The sequence below is a fragment of the Labeo rohita genome, chromosome 13 (assembly GCF_022985175.1).
Source record: "Labeo rohita strain BAU-BD-2019 chromosome 13, IGBB_LRoh.1.0, whole genome shotgun sequence".
Lineage (NCBI taxonomy): Eukaryota > Metazoa > Chordata > Actinopteri > Cypriniformes > Cyprinidae > Labeo > Labeo rohita.
This window is the reverse complement of record NC_066881.1, coordinates 15,193,290-15,219,513: the sequence shown is the minus strand read 5'-3', so window position 1 is coordinate 15,219,513 and position 26,224 is coordinate 15,193,290. Positions and strand designations below refer to the sequence as shown.

At 35.5% G+C, this 26,224-nt stretch overlaps 1 protein-coding gene across 2 annotated transcripts in view; it reads right to left on the bottom strand.

Moving 5' to 3' along the window:
- Nucleotides 1–26,224, bottom strand: part of LOC127175207 (pro-neuregulin-3, membrane-bound isoform) — a 379,194-nt gene that overhangs the window by 293,489 nt on the left and 59,481 nt on the right. The gene's annotated exons all lie outside the window — the stretch shown is intronic.

Here is a 26,224-nt window from a genome sequence, read left to right as displayed (position 1 = left end):
TTGAGAGTCTCTGCATTATCCTATCCTGTCTTATGTGGATGACCAGCCTTTTTGGGGGACTTGAATGAATTACTGTCATTGTAAATCTTAAATATTCGAGAAATCACAGATTTAAAATCTCTTTCAGTAGCTAAAAGGGTAAATTATTGGCCTTCATCTGGACTACCTCCTGCCGAAAGGTTTTAGCTGCCTTAGATCAGCCTGCCATCTTACAATCTCAGTGAAAATTGGAGGAATGCTTCTAGTAAAATAGGATACCAATAACTTGGATGTGTCTGTAACGATTCTCTCATTCTGATCAGAGTTCTTTTTCAAATATCTCATTTAAGTTTTTTATACTGTACTTCAGAATGCAATTAATTTATGAAATATGCTTAAAAAACTGCCCTTCTACTCCTGTGTGACTTTGACATTTAGGAAATTACAGGTTTTTTAATTTTGATCTTCACTGTATACTCTATTTTCAGATTTTTATTACTTTATTTTTTCTAAAAGTAATGGAAATTTGTAGCACAATTTCAAATGATGCATTTTCACACTTTTTGTGTGATCTGACAAAATTAAAGGGTGATTGGATGAATGGATGAATGAACAAACAAATATGTAAATTTATAAATCTAGCTCAGTGGTAAACAAGTATTTATTAATATTTGACAAATATCTTCATTAGCGGTGAAACGGTTTGATGTGGTGGAAATGACAAATGATAAATCAGTTTCACACGAACGCTTGAAATGTATGATTATTTTATTCTTTGTTTTGATTATCACAGTATTAAAATGAAATGAATGTTTATCTGATTCAAATTTTAAGACTGAAAGTTTGGCTCTGGGACAACGCTTGCTACTTTAAAAAGTAGCAAAAATAAATTACAAAGGCATTTCAGAATGTTTCCGAGTGAATTTTAATGTGACCTTCAACGAAAAGAAGAAAGAAATCAAATTGAACACAAAAATGCACAAAGAAACACCCTCACACTGTCAGTGTTTGGGAACGACAGCTGTGTTTGCTAACAGGTGTCACTCTCAAACATCCTATTCATACACTGGCTTTACAGGAGCAATTAAAATACAAAATGTAGGTGTAAGTTCTCAAATTCAAGGGAGTTAGTTACAGAACACAACGTATTCCTGTTTAAAAAAGAACTGTGTGTGAAAACAACTATTTAAGACTGACAACTGCATCCAGCTGCTGTGGAGCCAGTAACGGCTGGCAACTGCTCAAACCCACCTGCAGTTAGTCCTGTATGCTGTGGATGCATTTAATCACATCAGATTTCAAATGAACATAACCCTGCACAGCCTATAATATGTAGGTCACCGAGAGGTCTGTGTGTGGCAGATCTAGGCTGAGCATCCGGCTCTAATTGGATTGGAGGCTTTAGGTTAAACCACTGGCACCGTCAAGCTCAAGGTAAATGACTCCCATAATCTCCCGCTGGTGAACAGCCCCCGTGTCAGTCAGTGACCTCAACCCAGTCTATAAACGACAGCATTAGGAATATTGTGACTCCTTGAGCTCCTCGCGTGTGATTATGGTTTATTAGACTGTTGGCCTAATCATGACCTACAGCTCAACGAATCTGTCACATCGGTGTGCTTCATGCACAAAACAACCAGTTCTGCATGAAAGTGTTTGTCACAACATATTTCTCCAGAGCATTCCCACTCCCCAGACCTTTCAGATCTACACACCCCTCCAAAAAACACTTACAATAATACATAAACACGTACAAACGCACACTCAAATACCCGCTCGTTTTCGCACGCCACATTAAAGCTGATGGCTGGCAGTTTCAAGGGCATTATCAGATGCAGTGAATGGGCTATAATGCGCATCAGCCTGATCCGGAAGAGACAAGTAATTTGTCTGAGTGACAGGTACAAGCATCCCCTACAAACCAATCAGCACTTCAATATAAAGCCCATGTTTCATTGTATAACAAAACCCCTAGGATGTACTCAAGACTACTCCATTAATGAGAGGAAGTCACAAAACTTGCGGAAAATTAGTTTCTTTCATTCAAGGCGCAGGGAACATTACTGTTAACACTTTTCGAGGTAATGAGGTGCCAAAGATTATATGAATTAAAAATGGTTCTTTTTTCAGAAAGACTCTAAGAAAGTAGCCCTCAGACAAGAGAGACATACAGACCCTAAGCCTGACTATATACTGTAGATGAGTTATTGAAACTGATCCAAGACCATTCTCAAGGTGAGGAGGATGTGGTCATACCATTGTTAATCCTCACTAGCTAAGAGTATCAATTAACAAAACACAGATGGAACGCTCCTGTGGTTTATTTATTTTATTTATTTGAGTTTAGTTTGGCAGACATTCTGTGACTGGTGTGAGTTACTGTTGTCAAGGCAATGGATTTGGGGGTGAGCCAGACATCCAACCAGGGAGCCATCTTAAGCTGAATAGCCCTGAATAAAGCAAACCTATCCAAGTACTGACTGTAAAATTACATTTAATGGAGGTCTGAAGATGGATTACGGAACAAAATAAACCTGCCGTTAAGTGTATGAGTAGCACTGGAATGGCTTACCTCTTAACTCCATCCCATGGATCTATAGCATTGAATAGAGACTGATAACAAAGACCATTTACAAAGGACATGATCTAAAGTATATATATATATATATATATATTAGCGATGCGCGGTATATATATCCAAGAATGCAGTGAACTCAGTGAAAGGCTATCCAAGAATGCAGTGAACTCATTGGAAAACAAATAAACCACAATGGCAGATGAGGCAAAGTCTAATTAAAATGTATAATTTTATTTAGAATGATTCTGTTTTTTATGAAAGTTTTTTATGTTCACCCAAAAATGACAATTAGCCCATTATTTACTCCTCTAGGCATCCTACACTAAAATTTTGTTCTAAATTTCAGTCAGTTCAAAAAAGTTTAGTCAACTTGAAATGTTAAGTTGTACTAAGTGACAACGTAGATATTTGAGTTGATTCAACTTAAAATTTTAAGGCAGCTGGGCAACAAGCCCAGCTTTTAAGTTAATAAACCATTTTTTTTTGTTTAGTCAACTCAAATAATCTAAGTTATCACTTAGTACAATTTAACATTTCAAGTTGACCAAACTTATTTGAGTTGACTGAACTTAAAATTTTAAGGCATTTTTTAGGCATTTTTTGACGCATTTTTGTAATAAAAATATCCATATTTAAAATGTAGCAATTACTTTTATCTAGCTTCCACTAACTGTTGCACATGGTCCGGGTGGATCAGAAGCGACAAACGCGAATGCGCAGTAATAAGTCGGAGAATGTTGATATAAGCCAAGAGGAGACTGGTTTTCCTTTGCTAAAGTAAGGAAACTTTGCTTCCTTTGCTCCTGTAAACAAACGTTGGTTTGTGCGAGACTCACCGGTGCATGTGCAACGCCGATGTCCTACGTCATCCACAGTATTAAACTACTGGAATGAGTTGTGTCTCTTGTGCAGTGCACTATTTTTGTCTTATGCCGATTTGCTATCTAAATGTAGTCCTAAATACCTACTTACACTTTAAAAAACAGCACAGATGGAATGCAAGAATGCATCTTGTGTAAACGGCCCCTTATGGACAGACTTTAAAAAGGGGCAATGAAGGAGAACATGAAAATAGCTGAGAAATGACTTCCAACCTTGCTAGGTATTTTGTGCATTTATCTTGAAATAAAAGCATGCCATGGGGCTTACGGACTGTCAGGCTCACTTTCCCAATCCACTTACTGTATACACCATAGACACTCGCATCTGGCTCTACATCTGGAGCAGCAGATCTAGTGGTATGTGGGCTACACTGTGAGTGAAAAGACTGGCAGATAACTGGATTTTACAGAAAGATAGTGCTGTTGGGTCACTGGTTTGAACTAAAAGAGAAATCCATCCTGGTCTATAATAAATACATACATACATACATACATAAGCTACAACATCTGTCGCTGGGGGGAAATCCTTTCCAAGGGTACACAAGTATTCAGTGTTTAGCATTAAGACTAGCTCACATCAATTATCGCAGACATAGCCAATTCTTTGTTTATCCAAGATCATTTTCAGGAATGTATACACTTTGTATTGGAACAGTAATGTAATTTAACTAATAGTAGAGAACAAATATTGGTAGAAAAACAAGTCCATGCTAATTACTGCATTTAGTTATTTCTATTAGCAAACACTCCTCTGGAGAAAATAAAACGGCTGGGAGCTATAATTTGCACAAAGGTTTTTGATGCGTTGAACTGTCTGAAGAAAGACTGAATATACCTGAGTGATGAAACAAGCATTTAAGATGTTGAAGAAGAAAAGAGATCATTTTGCCTTGTAATAATTCAATAATATCAAGAAGATTTGAGCATTTCTGCTGAAAAAAAGACAAAGAACATGTTTGATGGCAAACAGTATATTACACACTATAGAACATCATAAAAAAAGATGATTAAATAATCCACTTCCTTCTCTCCCCTAGCAAAAAAGTAAGATATTTAAAATGCATTTATTTTCTAATAAGTACAGTTCAACTCTACTAACATATTTACTGACTTATCACTTCAGACTTACTCATATAAAAATAATTTAAAAACCTAAACCTAAAATATGTTTTAATGTCACTATTGATGACGAATGTGTGATCTTTAAATAATATCGGTCTTTAAATGCAATATAATTTTAATAGTATACTTGTAATAGTTCCACTTTAGCACAATCAAATATACATATATATATATATATTTATTTGGACTTTAACACTACTTCTGCACAATTAAAGTGCCTCAAGTACAAAATTAGTTGTGCCAGTTTAGTATACTTAAAGTCCGATTGCAAGGTATTTCATCAAATACATATGTAAGTGTATTTGTAGTATACTTAGCATGAAATAAATGTATTTTAAATACATTTAAGTATATTTATTTTTCACTAGGGTCAATTTACATAGCTGGAATGTGAAGGAAGGAATATCAAGAATATAATGAATTGTGTCATCTTTGCCATGCACCTATTCTTTTTGTCTGGAGGATTTTCTGTGATTGATCTGTGAGGTCGTACCGGCCGTGAAAAAAAGCATATTAAAAAAGAAATTGTCTGGAGTCTGGTTACTCCTGCACAGCAGGTTAGTGGAGCACTAAAGATCTTATTTCCAAGTGATAGTGTTCAAAAGGGGCAAGACATTGTCTGACTCAGCAAACAACGCCAATAGACACGCTAGAATATAAGTTTGTATGAGACGCCAGCAAATGTCCCAGGTTAACTTAAAGTCAGTGTGTGGTGTGTATCTTTGGGCATAAAAAAGATCTACAAAGTTACAAATCTCAAAGTCCACTCCAAAAGGAGATATTTCGTTTTTAAAAAATCCTTTTTCAAGAACTACACTGGCGATCTCGCAGGCTGATGATAGGACCCAACACTACTGTAGCGTATTATTTACTCACCCTCCATGCATCCTAGGTGTATATGACTTCCTTCTTTCAGAATGCAATCAGAGTTATATTAAAATTTATCCTGGCACTCCCAAGGCCTCCTGTATATCCATATTTAAAACATAAGAATCACTTTAATCTATCTTGCACTAACAGCTGTACACGGAACTTGCTTCTTTGACAAGGGGCGTGGCAATACTGAAACACCATCTAAGCTGTTCGCCAGTCGCAACGCAGTGGGACAGCTAACCAATAACGACACATTTTGTTTTTCAGAAGGCAGGCCTTCACTAAACCCAGAACTAATGGAGCCTTATGTGCCAAACTGGGAGAGATTATTGTAATAATGTAAATTATGTTAAAAATAATGCGTTTTTCGAACCACCAAGCATGAAAGCATGTTCTAGTACACTCCCAAAACAAAATCAAGACTTTGTAAAAGGACCCCATTAAAGGGTTAGTTCATTCAAAAATGAAAATTTGTCATTAATTACTCACCCTCATATTGTTTTGACATGTGTGTGTTGCTGCTTTTTCAGGATCCGGCAGAACCCAAATGCACTGCCTCTTGTTTACAAGCAGAAGTAGATGCACACTGCACATAAAACAGTCTTCATAAACATATCTGAAGATTTCAACAGAGAGCATGACGTGCAATTTTTGCCCAGCCTTACTGCGTCAACAGCACCACATGAATGCGTCGTGGTACTCTTGTAAATGGCGGTGGAGAGTGACATGGAAGAGAAAAAACTGTTGAATAAAGTCGCGATTTTTGTTTTTTATGCGCACAAAAAGTACTCTCATAGCTTCATAACATTACGCTTGAACCACTCATGTCAGATGGACTATTTTATCAATGTCCTTACTACCTTTCTGGGTTTTGAATATTGTGGTTGCGTTGTAGTTGCTTAGATTTCAACAAATATCTAAATTTGCGTTCTGAAGATGAACAAAGGTCTTACGGGTTTGGAACTACATGAGGGTGAGTAAATAATGACAGAAGTCAGGTAGATAGTTTTTTTTTCCCCCCACAGAAACAAATAGCCATTTTTGCTGCCTCATTTAAAAATGAATAAATAAATAAATAAATATCCTGAGCATGATGAAACACACAAATAATACACAGCAATGTGTGTATATTGAGCTTTCTGAAATGGAAAACAACAACAAAGTCTGCATCTGTATCTACTATCCAATGCACGAATTCTCTACTCTCCTCTCAGTATTTTCCTGCAGAAAATCCAACCTTTCAAAGTTAAAAACATTGACCCCAATAAAAAAAAAACCCATTTAAGCAGTCGTCCCTGTGATATTATTTTTACAAAGACCCATAGAGTCTTAAAAAATGGTCCATTTCTTGAAAAAGCAGCACTACTTTTAGCACATACACTACAGTATAGCAGCAGCAAAATCCTTACAGACCAGTGATGGGCAAATTCAGTCCTGGAGGGCCACTGTCCTGCAGAGTTTAGCTTCAACTCTAATCAAATACACCTGCCTGTAGCTTTCTAGTGATCTGGAAGACACTAATTAGCTTGTTCGGGTGTGTTTAATTAGAGCTGGAGCTAAACTCTGCATGACAGTGGCCTTCCAGGACCGAAGTTGTCCATCCCTGATATAGACCACACGGAAACCACTATAACTACTACATCTCTGGATATTATCTCTCAATGATCTTGTGATAGTGAGAGGTTTTTTTGATCTAGAAAATGCATTAAGAGATAATATCCACAAGTCTGTAACTGGCCAATCTGATGATTCCAGAGGCTGCTCACTGCACCATTTTTTCACAGACTGAACTTTTACCTTTATATTGATTAGATTTGGACTGCCGCCTTGATCTTCAGCCTTCAATTTCAATTGGCGCAGTGCATCTTAGTGCTTCTTGTTCAGTATGCAACTACTACAACATTAAAAGCATACATGCCTATAGTAGTTTGCTACTAACCAAGTAATGCTCACGTGCACTCTTCAAGTAAAAAACGAAAAATAATAATAATAAAAATCTTTTCAATGAAATGGAAGGTGGATTCAGAAAACTGTATATTTCAAGAGAAATGGACAACAGAATCCTGCTACGAAAAAAAAAACATTTTATTTAATTTGCACCCGGCAAGTGCAGGCACGAATATTCACTGACACTGATATTCAGAATGTCTGCAATCTGTTATAATAATTTGTTTATTATTACACTTTTCAAAGATAAAGGGACTTAAAATTAAAGCCATGTATACTCATTCATTAAGATTTGTCTGATAGTCACAGTTTCTCATTTCTTATTGTTTTTTCATAGCGCATCTGATGTTGTCTGTTGGCTGTTATATGTAATTCTACCTCAGAATTCCATTTGTGGTGATAAATAAGGTTCTGCTTGTTCTTAATGTAATTGTTAGGACAATGTGGCCCCTACCCCAACTCCTGGTTTTATCACTGGCTTTGCTGTTTTGCCTTATTTGAGCTGCGCAAAGGCTGAATCGATTTCAGTTTTTAAAATAATAAAAATACTGCAATAACAGATTGTTATTTAATGGAAGGAAAGATCTGAAAGGAGAGTGATGAAGGAATGTTGTGATCGTTCTAGCGTACTTCCCACTGCTACTCCTGGCAGTGGTGCACAGGAAGTTTATTTCTATGCAGCACTGCCCTGGGGACTATACTGAGATTGAGTGAGAGTGATTGTGCGAGAGTGTGCGCGCATACATACACATGTGTGACAGGTCTCTCTTCCTTACTGACACTTCCATAGAAGAAATGGTGGACTATACTAAAGTACACTCTACAAGATCTGAATGTCACTAGATACTGTCTGTCAAGGTGATTCCAGAATTTTCTGAAACACAAGGGATTTATAAAGACATGGTGCTGTAACTCAAAGACTTTAAAAATCAGCCGACGGAAACTTGTTACATCTCATCTCAGGTGGGTTTTGAAGATATCTACCCAATCTGTCTGAATCCCCCAACAACAGAATCTACTGCTGATAAGGGAACACAATAAGCTTAGCCAGTTATACGTGGGCTTTGGGTTGTCAAATACCATGAATGTCGGAATGAAAAACAGTGTTCTTAAAGCTACCCTATCTAATAATTCTCACTACTGCAGGAGAGATTGAATACACTGTAAAAAAACAAACAAAAAACACAATGTTGAGTCAACTTAAAAATTATTTGTTTCCCTGCTGCCTTAAAATTTTAAGTTCAATCAACTCAAATAAGTTTAGTTAACTTGAAACGTTAAGTTGCACTAAGTGACAACTCAGATATTTGAGTTGACTAAACAAAACAAATTGGTTTGTTAAACTTAAAAGCTTGGTTTGTTACCCAGCCACCTTAAAAATGTAAGTTGAATGAACTCAAACATCTAATTGTCACTTAGTACAACTTAACATTTCAAGTTGACTAAATTTTTGAGTTGACTGAACTTAAAAATTTAAGACAGCCGAGTAACAAATTATTTTAATTTTTTACAGTGTACATGATACCATAAATCCTGTAATTGTTTCTCAAGGTGCTACTTTGGACACAACAGCTACCCAAACTTATTTAACTAAATACATTCATGTTAACACGGAAAAGAAGAAATTGTTGAATAAAGTTATTATTTTTGTTTTCTTTGTGCACAAAAAGTATTCTTGTAGCTTTATAACATGATGGTTGAACCACTGATGTCACATGGACTATTTTATCAATGTCCTTACTACCTTTCTGGGTCTTGAACATGGTAGTTGCATTGCTGTCTATGCAGGGTAAGAAGGCTCTTGGATTTCATCAAAAATGTCTTAATTTGTGTTCCAAAGATGAATGAAGGTCTTATGGGTTTGGAACAACAAAAGTCTTACGGGTTTGAATACATGAGGGTGAATAATTAATGACAGAATTTTAATTTTTAGGTGAAGAATCTCTTTAAGACTCAGGGTTCAAAACTGACTCATGAATTTCATACATCGCTATTGCTATTTTCAATTCTAAGCTCACTGAAACAAGCATCCTTTGTGCCAAATGTCCAAATATTTATTACCTGCGAACGTGTCAAACAGCAGCCATGCGGGACTTAGCAGTGGTCAAAACAGAATTAAAAATGATAAATTCCTCCACTTCTCCATGTAAACTAATACATGAAAATTTCAACAGGCATTACATGACTACATGCTTGTCATAAAACAGTAAGCAATTTGGCCTGAAATGTTCTCCTGGGAGGTGGGAGAAAAAAAAAAAAAGATATTTTCTATCTGGACAGCAATAAAATCTAGCATCCGTAAATGCTAAAACTGAATTATGTTGCCATGTAAGACAATTACCATCTAAATGGGGCTTTACTGTTTAATATAAAATTCAAGTACACACTGAGGGGTAAAAAGGAAAACATCAATCAATAGCAGATTTTTTTTAATGTCCTCAATAACACTTGTTGACTGTGAAATCACTGTCATTATGGCAGGAAATGTGTGAATGGCATGAAGGTGGACATGTTTTCTGGTTTGTCTGCAAACATGTTGAAATCACAAATTATGTTTTAACATGATAACACCCACCAAACCAGCCTTGGTCACAACATTAAAATATAACCTCTGAGTCAATCAGAAATTGGAGTCAGAAATACAGATGGTGAATAACCCTATTGCTTTGAAGCTAAATGAGGAGTCATTAATTAAATTTTTGACAAATAAACTGCCTCATTAAATATCGTTCTTACTCTTACAAAGCATTTAAACTCTGTTTAAAATATGTTCAGTGTACTTTCTTGTTAACAATTGTTATCCATGTTACTGAAATGATATTTGCTGTCTAGTCCTAAACTTTTCTAATCTATATAAATAGTTTATGAATTTCATGTTTGACAAATGACCATTAGTGCTTCATCTACAGTATTAATTGTGCTCTATGCAACCATTAACAGCCATTCACAGCTACTTTTGACTGAGAATGTAAATTAGCATTTGCGCTTTCTTTTGAGCTGTCATTTCTATAATGACTGACACATGACCATTAAAAGCCCATCTGCACCAAGGCTTCCTATGGCTGTAATCTTGCACAAATTACTCCTAATGGTGAATCCACATCCTCACATTTCACCTCAGCCACTCATGTCGTCTAGTTGTGTATATTAATCTCATTTGAGCCCAGACTGCCTGGCCATGTGAGGGCGAGACTCGCAAGATGGGGTCACAATGTGTTTTGAAAAAACACACACAACCTTTGAAATGTAATAATCCTTCTACACCAGTGGCAGAAGCAAACATATATCTTTATAACGCACAGCACATTTGCATTGCCATAAAATGATTTACTGTTAAAACACTTGTTTTATTTTTTGATCACTGCTTAATGGGTCATGAGTTTGCACTGTTTAATTCTCCTACTCTGATGATCAAAAAATGAGGCATCAATAAACATGAGATGCTCAAACTTGTTTAAAAATTGAACGCAAATTAATAAGTAAAGGTGAGAGAATTGAATTAGTGCTTCTGCTGCTTCCCAGAAGGAAGATGATTTGAATTGCAGAGTAAGTTATCTCCTAATCAAACCACTCAGCACTGCTGGCGAATTGCTATTTGTCAGAAAGACACATGTCCACCTGGAGGGGAGTGGATTTGTCCTGAATGATGCTAATGCTACTCAACTAAACCCTAAAAAAAAACACCCTTTTCTGTGTGTTAATGGCCATTTGGATTTTTCAGCATTTTAAAGTAATGAGGTATCTATTAGAAAGTATAATTCAAATAAAGTTAGGAAAACAGTTTATAGGTTATAAGGTAAACCATGAACGTCTGGCTATCGATTGGACACCCTTTGATTTTTCTGACCTTTTATCGCACAGTAAATTCATTATTTTTGTTACCAAAATAACAAGCAAGTGGCAAATGAGACAAAATGTTAGCTATAAACCTTACTGAATATAAACACAGATGAAAACAAGGTTGTGAGGGATAGACCTGGAGTGTTTACAATGGCACAAGCTGTATAAAGGTCACAGACCACTGTTTTGTGTGTTGTTAAACAACCGTACAGTCCATTGAGCACACTGTACAATATCCCTCACAGCCTCTTTTTCATTCCTGTCAGGAATTAAATATGGTGCTACACTGACTAATGTCTGCGCATTGCTCGCTCTGCTAGAGCTAGACCTGGGCTATATAAACGCCTGTTAAATACTCTTGGTGCTACTTTAGTTTTTCTGCTGTGTATGAGCGATGCGTTTAATTGTGAACCATATAAATGGAAGGCAATTGAAATGTAAATTTTAAGCTGGGGTGCAATTCTGCTGCTAAAAAGACATAAAGGAAAAGAAAACCCAGACAGCACTTTTTCACACAAGGGCTATTTAGAGGCAACATGTAGCATCTTGGGTATTTATCACCATAAAGAAGGTATATAATGCCAAATTTGCAGTAATTGCATTCCAGAGTCCAAGACAAACCTAAGCTGGCGACACCATCAAGAGAAGCTAGGAGAGATTGCTTTTAGAGCAGCTTGCTAATCTATTTCTCGGCCTTTGGGCCCTCCCCTGAGGACTGTTGGAAGAGATAAGGATGTAGACACCAGCACTCTGCTGATTTACGGGCAGCCAGCAGATGAATCCCTGCGGTAACGTATGAGCTGGGGTCACCGGTGATAAACTCGGAGGTAAAATTACGACATGGGAAGACATAACATTCTATATGGACACAGGGCTGTTCAGAGGTTAGTTTAGGCCACCGTGAAAAAAAAAAAAAAAAAAAACAACAAAACATTATGAAGAGAATATGAAGGTTGAAAACTCTTTTAGTGTGCAGGAATAAATACATAAAAAGGATTTGGTAATGTTTGGTCTTAAAGGGATAGGTCACCCAAAAAAGAAAATTCTGTCATCATTTACTCACCTTTGTCATTTCAAACCTGACTTTCTTTCTTCTGTAGAACATAAAATATTTCAAAAAGTGTTATAACTGTTTTTGTCCGTACGGTAAAAGACAAGTGGGTTTAACGTTTAGTTCACTCCAGAATAAAATTTCCTGATAATTTACTCATCCCCACGTCATCCAAGATGTTCATGTCTTTCTTTCTTCAGTCAAAAAGAAATTAGGTTTATGAGGAAAATACCCCAGGATTTTTCTGTATTTAGTGGATTTCAATGGGGATCAGCGGGTTAAAGGTCCAAACTGCAGTTTCAATGCAGCTTCAAAGCAGTTTACACGATCCCAGCCGAGGAATAAGGGTCCTATCTAGTCAAAAGATTGAAAAGGCAGAAGGTAGGCAGAGGTACCGACCCAGCGTTTACAAACATGCAAACGCCATTTACTAAAAAGGTAAACAACGATGTTGGATGATTTTGAAGTTGGAGGAGAAAATGAGTGTGAGTTTTTCGTTCTACCCTATCTTTCTGAAATAAAGTACACAGAAAAGAACTAACCACGCGTGACCTTACATATTCGTACATATTATATAATGTGTGAAGTCAAGCTAGTGCAAGAAGACCATTTGTGGTTAAAAAGTATATAAATTTGTATGTTTTTTTAATAAAAAGACTGATTATTTCGCTAGGCAAGACCCTTTTTCCTTGCCTGGGATCGTGTAGAGCCCTTTGAAGCTGCACTGAAACTGCAGTTTGGACCTTCAACCCATCGATCCCCACTGAAGTCCACTATATTCAGAAAAATCATGGTATGTTTTCCTCGAAAACCTTCATTTATTTTCAGTTGAAGAAGGAAAGATATGAACATCTTGCGTGATATGGGGGTGAGTAAATTATCAAAAAATTTTAATTCAGAAGTGAACTAATCCTTTAAAAACAACATTGGACCTCATTGATTTTGTAAGGGATGCATGATATTGGATTTTTGCTGATATCAGATATGCCGATATTTTTCAACTCATTTTGGCCAATAGCCAATGCCGATACCTAGGGATGCACCGAAACGTATCGGCCGAAATGCTTGCGCGTTTTGTCAGTAAAGCCGGTTCTGTAATCAGCGGTAAATGCCATCAGGTGCGTGATTTCACGTTGAGCCGTATATACTACACACAGCCGTTGTTCACTGACGAGCTGCGCAAATCCGAAAAAAAATTTACCGCTGATTACAGAACCGGCTTTACTGACAAAACGCGCAAGCATTTCGGCCGATACCGAAATATTTCTATTTGTGTGGAAACAACACAAAGTCTCTTCTGTGCAGAAATTAAAAGCAAATTATTTTAAATTTTAAGTTTTGAACAAGGACAATACATGAAGTTCTTTTATAATGATAGTACATTGAAGCTTAGAAAAACAAAAAACAAAAAAAAACAATTATATATATATATATATATATATATATATATATACATATACATATATATATATATAAATCACTGTATTTCTTAAACATTTTTTTTCAGAAATATCCAGTAGTAACTTTAACATTTTATTTTAAGATGTCATTTGTATAAAGCAAAAAAGTTGTAAAAATTGAAAATCTTTTTTATGTAAGCTATAGCTTCTGACCTTTAAATCAAAACATACTCGTGATTTTATGACATCAATTACTGCTTTATTTAATCAGGAACATAGTCTAAATCTAATTTGTGTATTTTACTTAGTTTTATTAGAAATATGTGTATGTAAATTAATTTTTATTTAAGATGTTATCTGGAATGTTCATGTTTTTTTTCAGGCAGAATAAGCGATATATTGAAATCGTTTAGGTGGGTGTGTCAGCTGCGCACTTGCAGACACAGGTAACTGATCCAACACAAAATATATATTTTTAGGTACCTAATTATGCAGGAAATAATAAACATGACCATATATCTGATATTAGTAACTGAAATTGATTCAAAAACACAATAAATAATACAACACAAGCCTCTATTATTGAAATTCAAAACTTTGAAATAAAGCTTCATGTCTTTAAGTTCATACTATATGTACTCAGCATTATTTATAATGTGTATAATGTGCCTGATTAAGCAACATTTATTTCAGACTCTTAAAGATCACGCAAATTCTGTAATGATTTACTAACATTGCCGTTTCCATGTGAGGAAAATGTTAGGTATATACGTTGAATTATTTATTTAACGAACAAATCATTACCTGCTTCAAAATGAATACTGTTAATGAAATCATTGTTGAAACATGCAATTAGACTTCTGTATGAATAAAAACACTATAACAAAATTACATAAACAGTAAATAACTGTACAAGGCAAATTAAGGTATATGTATAAAAAGCATAAATCTTCATTCAGATTTATGAACGAGCACTTTGTCATTAGTAAACATATGTTGAACCTCCCATGTTTATCATGTTTATCTAATGCAACTGACTGTAATGTAGGCTATATGAACGTAAATTTTTAATAAGCAGAGGGAATTCCCAACATTATACAAATAACTGTTTACATGCTTAGGACGTTTGCATTGTGAAAATGTACAGTGAGACTTCGGATATAAATACGCTGACATGTTACGTGATACTTTCTCATTAAAATCGTATAGTTTCCTATTCATTCAATAAAATGTATGCACATACTAGGGAATACTGATATGGTGGCACGGTGGCTTCACTTTTATGACGTCATGAGCAATTCAGTTCTCTGTTATAGATTAGTGACTGAAACCTGTTCTGTGCTCAGCAAAAAAAAAAAAAAATCATACAGGTTTGGAACGAAACACGGGTAAATGAAGACTGGTAAATTTTCACACATACAACATCTTAAACCCACAAATACAGTCTTCCAGTCTTAAATGGTTTAAGCTGGACACAGATTACACGCCCAAAACTCTTCTAAAACCAGCAAATCTGCAAAACTATCCAACCAGCCAGTAAATCTCAAAGATTATTTAAGTACATTTCTACTATTTCAGTCTTTTAACTTCAAAATTTCACATTTAATTGAACGCGTTACTTGTAGTTTCTTTGTAATTATTTGTGACATTTACTAACAACTTCTAAATGAAAAAAAGTGTTTCTAAACTTTTTTCCCCCCAGTGCAGAGCCTTTAGAGAAAATAGATTGTTTTTACAGATTTAGGCAAGATATCCAAGGTCATGCCAGCACAGTTTATTGGTTTATCACAGCTAATGTTCTGTTCTCACTGCCAATGGCGAGTTTGTGTAAAACACAGTGAAGCTACAAAGCCGGCGTGCATTATTTACAACACACAACCTCAGCAAACAATGAGGGAGTAATGGTCTGTCTCCGGGAGACAAGTGTGGCGCTGTTTTTCCCTCCACAAGGGTGAATGCACCAACGTTTATCGGACATAAAAACGGCCTTTCAGTCCAATGCACGAGGAGTGTCCGTCACCTCAATTCAGAGGCAATAAGCGGCATTCAATAAAAGTTTAGCGCAGCCCCGCTAAACTGCTTCCCACTGAGATATTTTCTCCTGATGTTTGTCCTGAGGTCTAATTTCTTCTAACTGCCCTAATCCAAAGGAATGAATGTCTGCTTGTGGGTACTCCAGCATTGATTACAATTTTCTCATTTCCTCTCCAGAGAAGTTTGTTTACGAGGAGCGACGTATCGTCAGTGTAGAAATGAAAGCAATTCACTTTAAATCAATCTACAGTGGCTCAGCTGCACCCAGATCTCAACTCGCAGCCATTAGTTTCATGTCAGCTGAGCTATCCGAATGCAAAAGATGGAGGGGATGAAAAAGAGAGACAGAAACACGCCAAGTGTTTTCTGGCTCAAACACATCCGCCCAATGTGCGCCAACATCGCAATTAACTTGTGTGAGGAGATTTTTAACCAACACATTTTTGCTAACTGAAAAGAGAGGCAGGCTCTATTTGGTGAGATGTTGACGGAAAACAGTGACTTTCAATTCTAGACGGTCTTTCAGAGTGTGTTTAGAAAAATCAATGTCGTTCTTTTGCAAATTTGATGGGACTGCAGCGGAAGGTGTCAGAGGGCCCTTCAGAGCAGTGTTAAAATGAAACCAAAGGTCGGACTGTGAATAATGAAGTGCGCTGAAATTATGTTTCTGGTGAGGAAGGGTCAGACAGTGGGAGTATCACAAAAAGCTATAATATAGATTCAGCTGCTGCTGTGCTCTACATCGGGTAAACAAAGGTACAAATTATACACAGATCAAATCAATAAAATACCGACAAAATCATAAAAACAAATAAACAAACAAATAAAAACAAAAAATAAAACAAAATAAATCAAAAAAGGCAAAAACAAATAAAAAAAAATTAAATAAATAAAATAAACCAAAACAAATAAAATCATGAAATATCAAAATCATACAAACTAATAAAAACAAAAAATAAAATAAAACAAAATGAAATGAAACAAAAAGCAAAAACAAAAAACCACAAAATCAAATAAAACAAAGCAAAAATAAATAAAACAACAAAAATTAAACAAAATAATAAAAACAAATAAATAATTAAAAACAAAAATAAAATACAAAAGCAAAAACAAATAAAACAATATAAAATAAAAGAATAAAAGAACAAAACAAAATAATAAAACAAACTAACAAATAAATACAAAATAAAACAATAAAATAAAACAAAACCAAATACAAATAAAACAATAAAATATAACAAAATAAAAAATAAAAACAAACAAACAAGTGAATAAAAACTAAAATAAAAAGCAAACGCAAATAAAACAATATAAAATATACTAATAAAATAAGAAAACAAAAACAAATAAAAGTGTAAAATAATAAAATCATACAAACAAACAAATACAAACTAAATAACATAAAAATGAAATAAAACAAAAAGCAAAAACACATAAAACAACAAAATAAAATTAAACAAAATCATAAAAACAAACAAATAAATAAATAAAAGCAAAAATAATATACAAAAAGCAAAAAAATAAAACAATATAAAACAAAATAATAAAAAACAAAACAAAATAATAAAACAAACTAACAAATAAATAAAAAATAAAATAAAACAAAAGCAAAAACAAATTAATTATAAAATATAACAAAATGAAATAAAACAAAATCATAAAAACAAACAAATAAAAACAAATAAAAAGTAAAGACAAATAAAACTATATAAAATAAAATAATTATATAACAAAACAAAAAAATCATAAAACAAACTAACAAATGAATAGAAAATAAAATAAAACAATAAAAAAGAGCAAAAACAAATAAAACAATAAAATATACCAAAAAATAAAAAATAAAAACAAATAAATAAATAACAAAAATAAAATACAATAAAATAAAAAGCAAAAACAAATAAAACTATATAAAATAAAATAATAAAATAATAAAATAACAAAAAACTAAAAGTTTTAGATAAAAACATCATCAACAATTCATGTTTTGTTTTTGATGCAGGCTCATCTCTCAAAAGTCTTGTCCATGCACCTAACCCAGGTTTTTCACTTAAAATCATTTCAACCATACATAAAATCATTCCCACTCTTGAAATGTTTAAATGTAACCATGGTGAAGAAATGCTATAAACACTTTCAAGCAGCTGACATATTCTTAGATCTTTCGAATCTACATCTCACCTATCCATTACCCACGTCCTGCCATTTTTTCACTAGTGTCATTCATTTCTCAGCCTCGGAGCCTCCAGACAAGATGTAGCTGACACAAGCGGGCCAAGATAAGCCAGAAAGGTGCATAATGCATTTTGAAGTCATGCCCTGCCTGCTCATAAGGTGAGAGAGTGCAAGAAACAACAAAGCATGTTTTCATTTGTTCTGATTAACCAACTCTGAAAATAGCGACACTGTTACAGCTGTGGGATCCCAGCAGTTACCATAGATACCATCTTTAAGGAGAGGGACGGAGGCGTCTTTGTCTTTAGAATCACCGTAGCGACCACAGATCATTGGTGAAGAGAGCCATGAAATACCTGGCAGAGAGTCAGAGTGTGTCTTTCAGAGACAAGATGTCGTTACGCGGATAAGATTGTGCCTCTTTTCACCACCCACTTGATTGGCTAAATCTGAGCCCTACACTTCAATGCCTCTCTAATCATTTAGACCCGGCAACATGTCTGATTTATCAGTGGTGCTGGGACTCAATGCAATGCTAAAAGACACCTAAAGGTTTGCTTGTTGGACATTTGAGACCTGAAAGCCCCCAATGTCCAACACTATATTTCAAGGCCCCATAAAAACATTATATTAACAGAACTATAACTATACATGAACTATACTACACTATAAACAGAAACTGGGTGTGTAAAATTCAAATCTTCTTCAAATACATAAATAAATAAATAAAACAAAAAAAATGTTTTATTAACAACAACAAATATTATAGTCTTCCTGCAGATAACTTTAAAGCTTTCTAAGGCCCCATAGTGGGTCCCAGTTAGAGCTCTTCAGGGAGGACCCGAGACCCAAGGACCCGGGACCTGACCCGGGACCCGTACGGGTTCGGGTCTATATTTTAAATGGTCAGTCGGGTCCGGGTCGGGTCCCAATCTATTACCTTGGGTCCCGGGTCTGTTTAACATTTGTGTGTAATACCCTAATCGATCAGACAACACCACACCTGCCAGTGATCAGTGTCGGTCAGCACTTTGCGTGTGTTTTGTAACTTGCAACTTGTAAAATTAGGACGAGAAAAGTGTGAGCGGGAAATAAGGTGGGGAAAAAAAACATGCGTGACGCGAAGTTAACGCTAGTACTGCAAGCGGACGGTACCAAGCTGTCTAATGTGAATTCCTCCTTTAAGCTTCATAAGATTAACTAGGTGGAGCTTTAAGCATATGTTTTGCATTGTTTTCTTTTACTGAAGAAGAGACGCACCTATTGAACACGCACAATGGTGCAATGCAGTCGGCTTTGTGCAACCCACTTCTAAATCCACTCTGATGCGCATCATTCAGTAGTGTCTTGCATTAGCCAAAATCATGACAGTTGACCACATAATATCTTATCCAATTGCACGTGAATAAATGCAAATACTCAATAAAAGCAAGAGTGTGGCGCTGGCTTCCTTTGAAATATGAATGCGCCCGCACCCGCTTCGTCCTGCTTCGTGACAGCAAATGCCGCCTGCATGCGCAAGAGCATGTAACTCAGAGTGGTAACATGATAATTAATTGTTGATTACTAATTTGAATCAGTACATTATAACGAAAACAATCCCTTGAATAAATTAAGAGTATACTTCTCCAGACACCACTACACCACTGCTCACGCAGTAAAGTGTAACGCACTTCTTGTTCTGTGCGCTTTTTAAAAAAAAACACAAAAAAAATTGCTCCAAGCAGCAATAATATATAAATTAAGAAGATTCTTTCACTCGGCAAGAGAGAGGAACAGCCTAACATGAACGAAAATGTTAGTGTCAAGGAGGATTGATCACAATCTGGGCTACTAACAGTAGGTAAGCCAAAAAGTTTTTTCGCAACTTGTTTATTGACTTGTTAGCATTTTGCTGTGTAATATGTGCCGACCGGGTGCAGTCGGGTCTCTGTCTTCCCAGCCGGGTTCGGGTCCAATTTACGAATAACCGTTGGGTCCGCGTCAGGTCCGGGTAGTAAATTTAAGGCATTTCTCGGGTCTGCACGGGTTCGGGTCCCACTTTCAAATTAAATACGGGTCCGGGTCGGTTCCGTGCAACAAATTTACGGGTCTCTTTGGGTTCGGGTACGAATTTTTGGACCCGTGAAGACCTCTAGTCCCAGTTCCTGGTTGAGAACCAGTTTTAAAGCAGAAACGTATGGAAAAAAAATAATTAAAAAAAAAGTTATTGGGACTTTTTATCTCACAATTCTCACTTTTTTTCTCAGAATTACGTGATATAAACTCACAAATGTGAGTTATAAAGTAGGAATTGTGAGATATAAACTCACAATTAACTTTTCTCAGAATTGTGATATAAACTGATAATTGAGAGAAATAAAGTCAGAATTGCAAGATAAAAACTCGTAATTCTGACTTTTTTCTTGCAATTCTGACTTCTTTCTCAGAAATACTCGATATATAGATATAAACTCGCAATTCCGAGTTATAAAATCCGAGTTTATCTCACAATTCTGACATTACAACTCACAATTGCATGTTATAAACTCAGAACTTGCCATTCTGAGAAAAAAAATTTACAACTGTGAGATATAAACTCGGATTTTCGAGAAAAAAAAAATAGAATTGTGAGATTAAAAAGTCGAAATTGCCTTTTTTGGTGGAACAGGCTTCCATCCAAATTGGATATCCTGAAACTACAATTATAATTTATATAGATTAATTTCATTTATATAGTTTGATTATTACTTTACCTTGGTATGCCATGTAAGTTTTACAGTGGGGAAAAATTTTAATAAAATTGCACAATCGATCAATCAATCAATCAATCAATCAATAATAAACAAACCTGTTGGAAGTCTGCAATGGAATCATTGCAAAGATTTTTTTTTTAATAGTAGTAGTAGTAGTAGTAGCAGTAGCATTGCTATTATTATATTGTCAAATTAATAAGTTTGTGGCAGGTGAATAGCATTCTACAGTAAATATATACCTACTTGCAAAAATTAGCAAATATCAAAGGTTATTATATGGGTCATTTTGACCCATGTGTGAAAAACTAATGTTAAAATACAAAAACTGTATTTGTTTATAATGTAAGAATAGAAAAATAAACCATTATTTTTTTGGAAATCAAAAACAAGATATTAAATTAAGACCTGGAATAATAAATGAAAAATTATGTTTCCTGAGGAAAACATTTTTTCTCGATATAGTGGACTTCAATGGTGCCCATGAGTTTCAGCTTCCAAAATACAGTTTAAATGCAGCTTAAAAGGGCTCTACATGATCCCAGCCAAGGAAGAAGTGTCTTATCTAGTGAAACGATCTGTAATTTTCTGAAAAATGTACAAGTTATAGTTTGTGACCTCAAATACTCATCTTGTCTAGCTCTGCGATGCACATGCGTAATCCGGGTTGATACAGTTAGGTAGGTCAAAAAACTCATCTCATTTTCTCCTCCAACTTCAAAATCGTCCTACATCGCTGCAGAAGTACCGACCCAGTGTTTACAAGGTGAAAGTGCAAAAAAGGTCAAACGCCCTTAAAAATAAAAAAAATAAAATCAGATGGAAGTTTTTCGACCTACCCTAACTGTCATGAACCAGATTACACAGAGTACGCATGTGCATCACAGAGCTAGACACGACAAGCATTTAAGGTGAAAAAGTATATAAACTGTAAATGTTTTTAGAAAATAACTGATTGTTTTGCCAGATAAGACCCTTATTCCTAGGCTGGGATCGTGTAGAGCCCTTTGAAGCTGCATTTAAAACGCATTTTGGATTAAACTGCATATTTGGGGGCACAATAGAAGTGCACTATATGGAAAAAATTTCCTCAAGAAACAATTTCTTTACGACTGAAGGAAGAAAGACATGAACATCTTGGATGACAAGAGGGTGAGTACATTATATGTAAATTTTTGTTCTGGAAGTGAACTTCTCCTGACCCATGACTCATGTTGTAGGTAGTGATACAAAAACTTGATATTTTTTTGTTCAAAAAGAAAAAAAGGAAAATGAAAATAAGGATTTGTGATGATCATAAACAAGTTCATTGAGGAATCCTGAATTAAATTAATTTCTTTAGACACATGTTGTGCATCAAAGGGTCAAATCATCATCATCATCATCATCATCTATTGGAACACTTACATGTAAGCAGCGCTTAAAATGTTTACATGTAAATTGCATTAGAGAAACTAAACTAAGTGACATCTGCAAAGAAATAATGCTAGATACATTTTTAATAATGCATTTATGTGACACTTCAATCATACTGTACATCATTCTATATGATGCTTCAAAAAGCAAAGGTATTTGTTTTCTGCTAAGCTTAACAGAGACATCTCTTTCACCTTCACCCCCCCCCATCTCTCCATTAGTGAACAGCAGCAGGAAATGGAGAGTGGGTATAACGGAAAGGTCAACTTGCTGATGTACTGTCGACTGACGGGTCAATGTCCGGCTGCCATTCTCCCACAGCTCACCCAGGCAGGCAGTGTTTAATACACGTGGTGTATGTGAACCATGCCGTCAAGCAGGCAATCGGTGTATATACATGTTATAGATTTAATCTCTAATAGAGACCCATCTGTTCTGCCATTATTGCAGTGGGGAAAAGAGCTTGGTCATCCCTCTTTCAGAAGAAATGGCCTCTAATCGTAGATATCTCTTGAAAGTAGGGTAGTCTTCACTGGGAATGGTATGACTCACTTCTTGTTGTCCTCGCTCTTATACTTTTCTCACTGTACTTCTCTTTTATCTATCCTTTTTTCTCCCTTTTTACGACTGCCAAACTCCTCTTTCATCCCGTCAAGTATTCCATTGTCGGCTAATGTCAGGCCTGGGCACCAATTCGCTTGGTGTCTCTCAAGGCCCACAGAGTAAGTGAACAGCAATCCAGAGTGGCAGAGTGTGCCAGGAAGCCCAGATGAAAAAGCCTGGCAGCAATTGAGAGACATGGATGTTGGGTCTCAAAAATGATAGTTCCCTCCGATTCTTTGTCAACACCAGACTCGTGTTGCTCAAAAGCATCAAGCGCCAGGGGGGACACCCCATATATTTTAAATGCAACTTACACATATAAACAAACAAAAAAAATTGTATATGCACTGTCATTCAAAGGTTTGAGGTACATAAGAATTATTTTTAAAGAAATTAATACAGAAAGGATGCATTAAGTTAAACAAGTGACAGAAATCTTTTGCAAACTGTTAAAGTGGATACTATTTCAAATAAATTATGTTTTTGAACTTTCTATTCAAAGAATCATGAGAAAAAAATAAATAATACATTTTTAAAAATTACATAACTGTTTTTAACATTAATAATAGTTTTTGAGCACCAAATCAGCATATTAAATGATTTCTGAAGGATCGTGCAACACTCAGCTTTGTCTTCACAGGAATAAACTGCATTTTAAAATATATGAAATAAAAAATGGCTAAATTAAATTGTAATAATATTACGTAACATTACTTTTACTGAATTTTTTATGAAATAATGCAGCAAAGTAAGCATAAGAGACTTCTTTCAAGAACATACACTGCCGTTCAAAAGTTTGGGATCAGACTTTTTTTAAAGAAGTCTCTTATGCTCATATAGGCTGCATTTATTTGATCAAAAATGCAGAAAAACAGTAATATTGTGAATGTTATTAAAATATAAAAAAATGGTTTTTATTTTAATATACTTTAAAATCCAATTTATTCCTGTGATGCAAAGCCTAATTTTCAGCATCATTACTCCAGTCTTCAGTGACACATGATCCTTCAGAAATCATTCTAATATGATGATTTATTATTAGAATTATCTACGTTGGAAACAGTTGTGCTGCCAAATGTTTTTTTGGAATCTGTGATATTTTTATCAGGATTTTTTGATGAATAAAAAGTTAAAAAGAACCGCATTTATTCAAAACATAAATCTTTTCTAACAATACAAGTCTTTGCTATCACTTTTTATCAATTTAACACATCCTTGCTAAATAGAAGTGTTAATTTCTTTCAAAAAGAAGAAAGAATAAAAATGTACTGACCACAAATGTTTCAACAGTAGTCTACACTGTTAGAAAAAAGATTTCTATTTGAAAGAAATGCTGTTCTTTTGAACTTTGTATTCAAAGAATCCTGAAAAAAGTATCAGAGGTTCCAAAAAAAATATTATGGAGCACTTTTCAGCACTGATAATAAATCAGCATATTAGAATGATTTCTGAAGAATCATGTGACACTGAAGACTGCAGTAATGATGCTGAAAATTCAGCTTTGATCACAGGAATAAATTAGATTTTAATGTATATTAAAATAGAAAAACATTATTTTACATCATAATAATTATCACAATATTAAATGCAATAAATGCAACCTTGATGAGCAACTTCTTTAAAAAGACATTATCCTACTGATCCCATACTTCTGAACAGCAGATATATTTCAGCTCCTTTGCTAAGATTTTGTCTTAGCATGAAATACTCTCATATACTCCTAGACATCTTTATCAGCCATATCATATTTTCTTTGTCCAAGGCAGGAAACACTAGATAAACATGATTGATAGACTGTCTTGTTGATATTACAGTTACGTTATGAGGCTGATGAAAGACTGACGAGCTTTGCTTTCCTTGATACTGCCTTGATAATGCAGTGCCATGAAACACCCAGCATCCCACAATACACACACCAAGCAGTAGCTACTAGGGGTCGACCGATATGTGTTTTTCAGGGCCGATGCCGATACCGATTATTACAGATCAAATGCACCGATAAACGATATTTTGAACCGATATGTGTCAAAATACAAATGTCACATTTTTTGTCAACACAGTAGCTTAGGAAAAGCTGAAAACAAAAATTACATTTGCCATTTAAAATTATAAGCAAAAGAACAAATCCGTTGGCTTGTAGCCATGACGAAATTAAATAACTTTTAACGAAAAAATGTCCCGACGTCGATTTCAGCGTCTCTCCCACAAAGGAAAATATATATAAATACAACAACAAGTAGTAATAGACTAAATGATAGATGTCGGTTTCTTAACAGTAAACTGACCATTTTCTAGTCCAAGCTGAACGTCCTTCAAGGACAGCGCATCCACACTTTGCTCTGCCATGTGCCATTCTCTGTCTGTACAGCCCGCTCTGATGACCGTTATGCAAATCCTGCGTGCACAGACCTTGCCAATAAAATGCGCCGCAGTCCATGCGTGCATAACAGTCATGAGCGCAGGCCGTACAGGTGCTCTATAAGAATGAGTAAAGCCAAAGACTAAAGGACAGACATGCTGTTCAGAAAGGACGTCGGGAAAAGGAGATTATTACACTGCCTGCTCCCATCCAAATTACACCAGAGTTACCGACCGCTACCGCGTTTTGTTTGTAAATTTATTCCCGTGTCGCAAAAAAATCTGGTCGAGTCCCGCGGGAATGCAGACCTCTAGTATACGGTCCTACTTTTGATTAATTCATCCAAACTTTGATGACTCATCCAAACTTTGAAAAATTCCGTGGCATTTAGTGTTAACAGTATACAGTACATTCCATTTATATGACTGGATTCCGCGATTCCGTCCGTGTTTTCCGCATCCGGGAAATCAAGATAACATTGAGGTGTTTTTGCAACTTCACCGTAAAGGATTGTGAATTACTAAAACACAATCAACTTCTGCTGCTGACTTACCTTTGAGAGACAAGTGATTACTGCCGCACGCTGCACGCAGCTCCAGCAAGCGCGTTCTGTCTGTGTCTTCACTTCCTTCAGCCTTGGAATTGATTGGTCGGACTCGCGACTTCCAACAAATCTGATGCGCGGTGGGCGGAGACTGCTCTAGGGCACAGAGTGGTGAGCTCTGACAGGCTGCGTCGGAGCCAAAGAGCGCATTTCAAAAATAAATTATTTTTATCGGCAAATCGGTTTTGAAAATAACCGATTCCGATAATCGTGAAAATGCTTAATATCGGCGCCAATAATCGGTAGGGCCGATAATCGGTCGACCTCTAGTAGCTACAATTAAAAAAAGAAAAAGAAAAGAAAAACAACAACAACAATGTCCTTGCACAGGCCTACACCTCTCCCAGAACCCTGTTCACTTCTTTTCCATACTACTCTGAACTGGAGCTCAGCCAAAATTCCTATGATTGGCTCATGCTCCCAACCCACCATCTGCTCTTCTATCACAGCAGAATACCTTGAGGATGTCAGGAAAATTTAATTTTGGAGTATCAAGCACATGAAGGACATTATGAGAAATTACTTGTTGGTGTAAAATTCTCAGGTTTGTTCTAAATACTGTATTTAATTGTATTATTGTACTATGAATGCCTTTACTTTCAAATCTGTTTTTTCTCTCCACTCTCTCCTTTC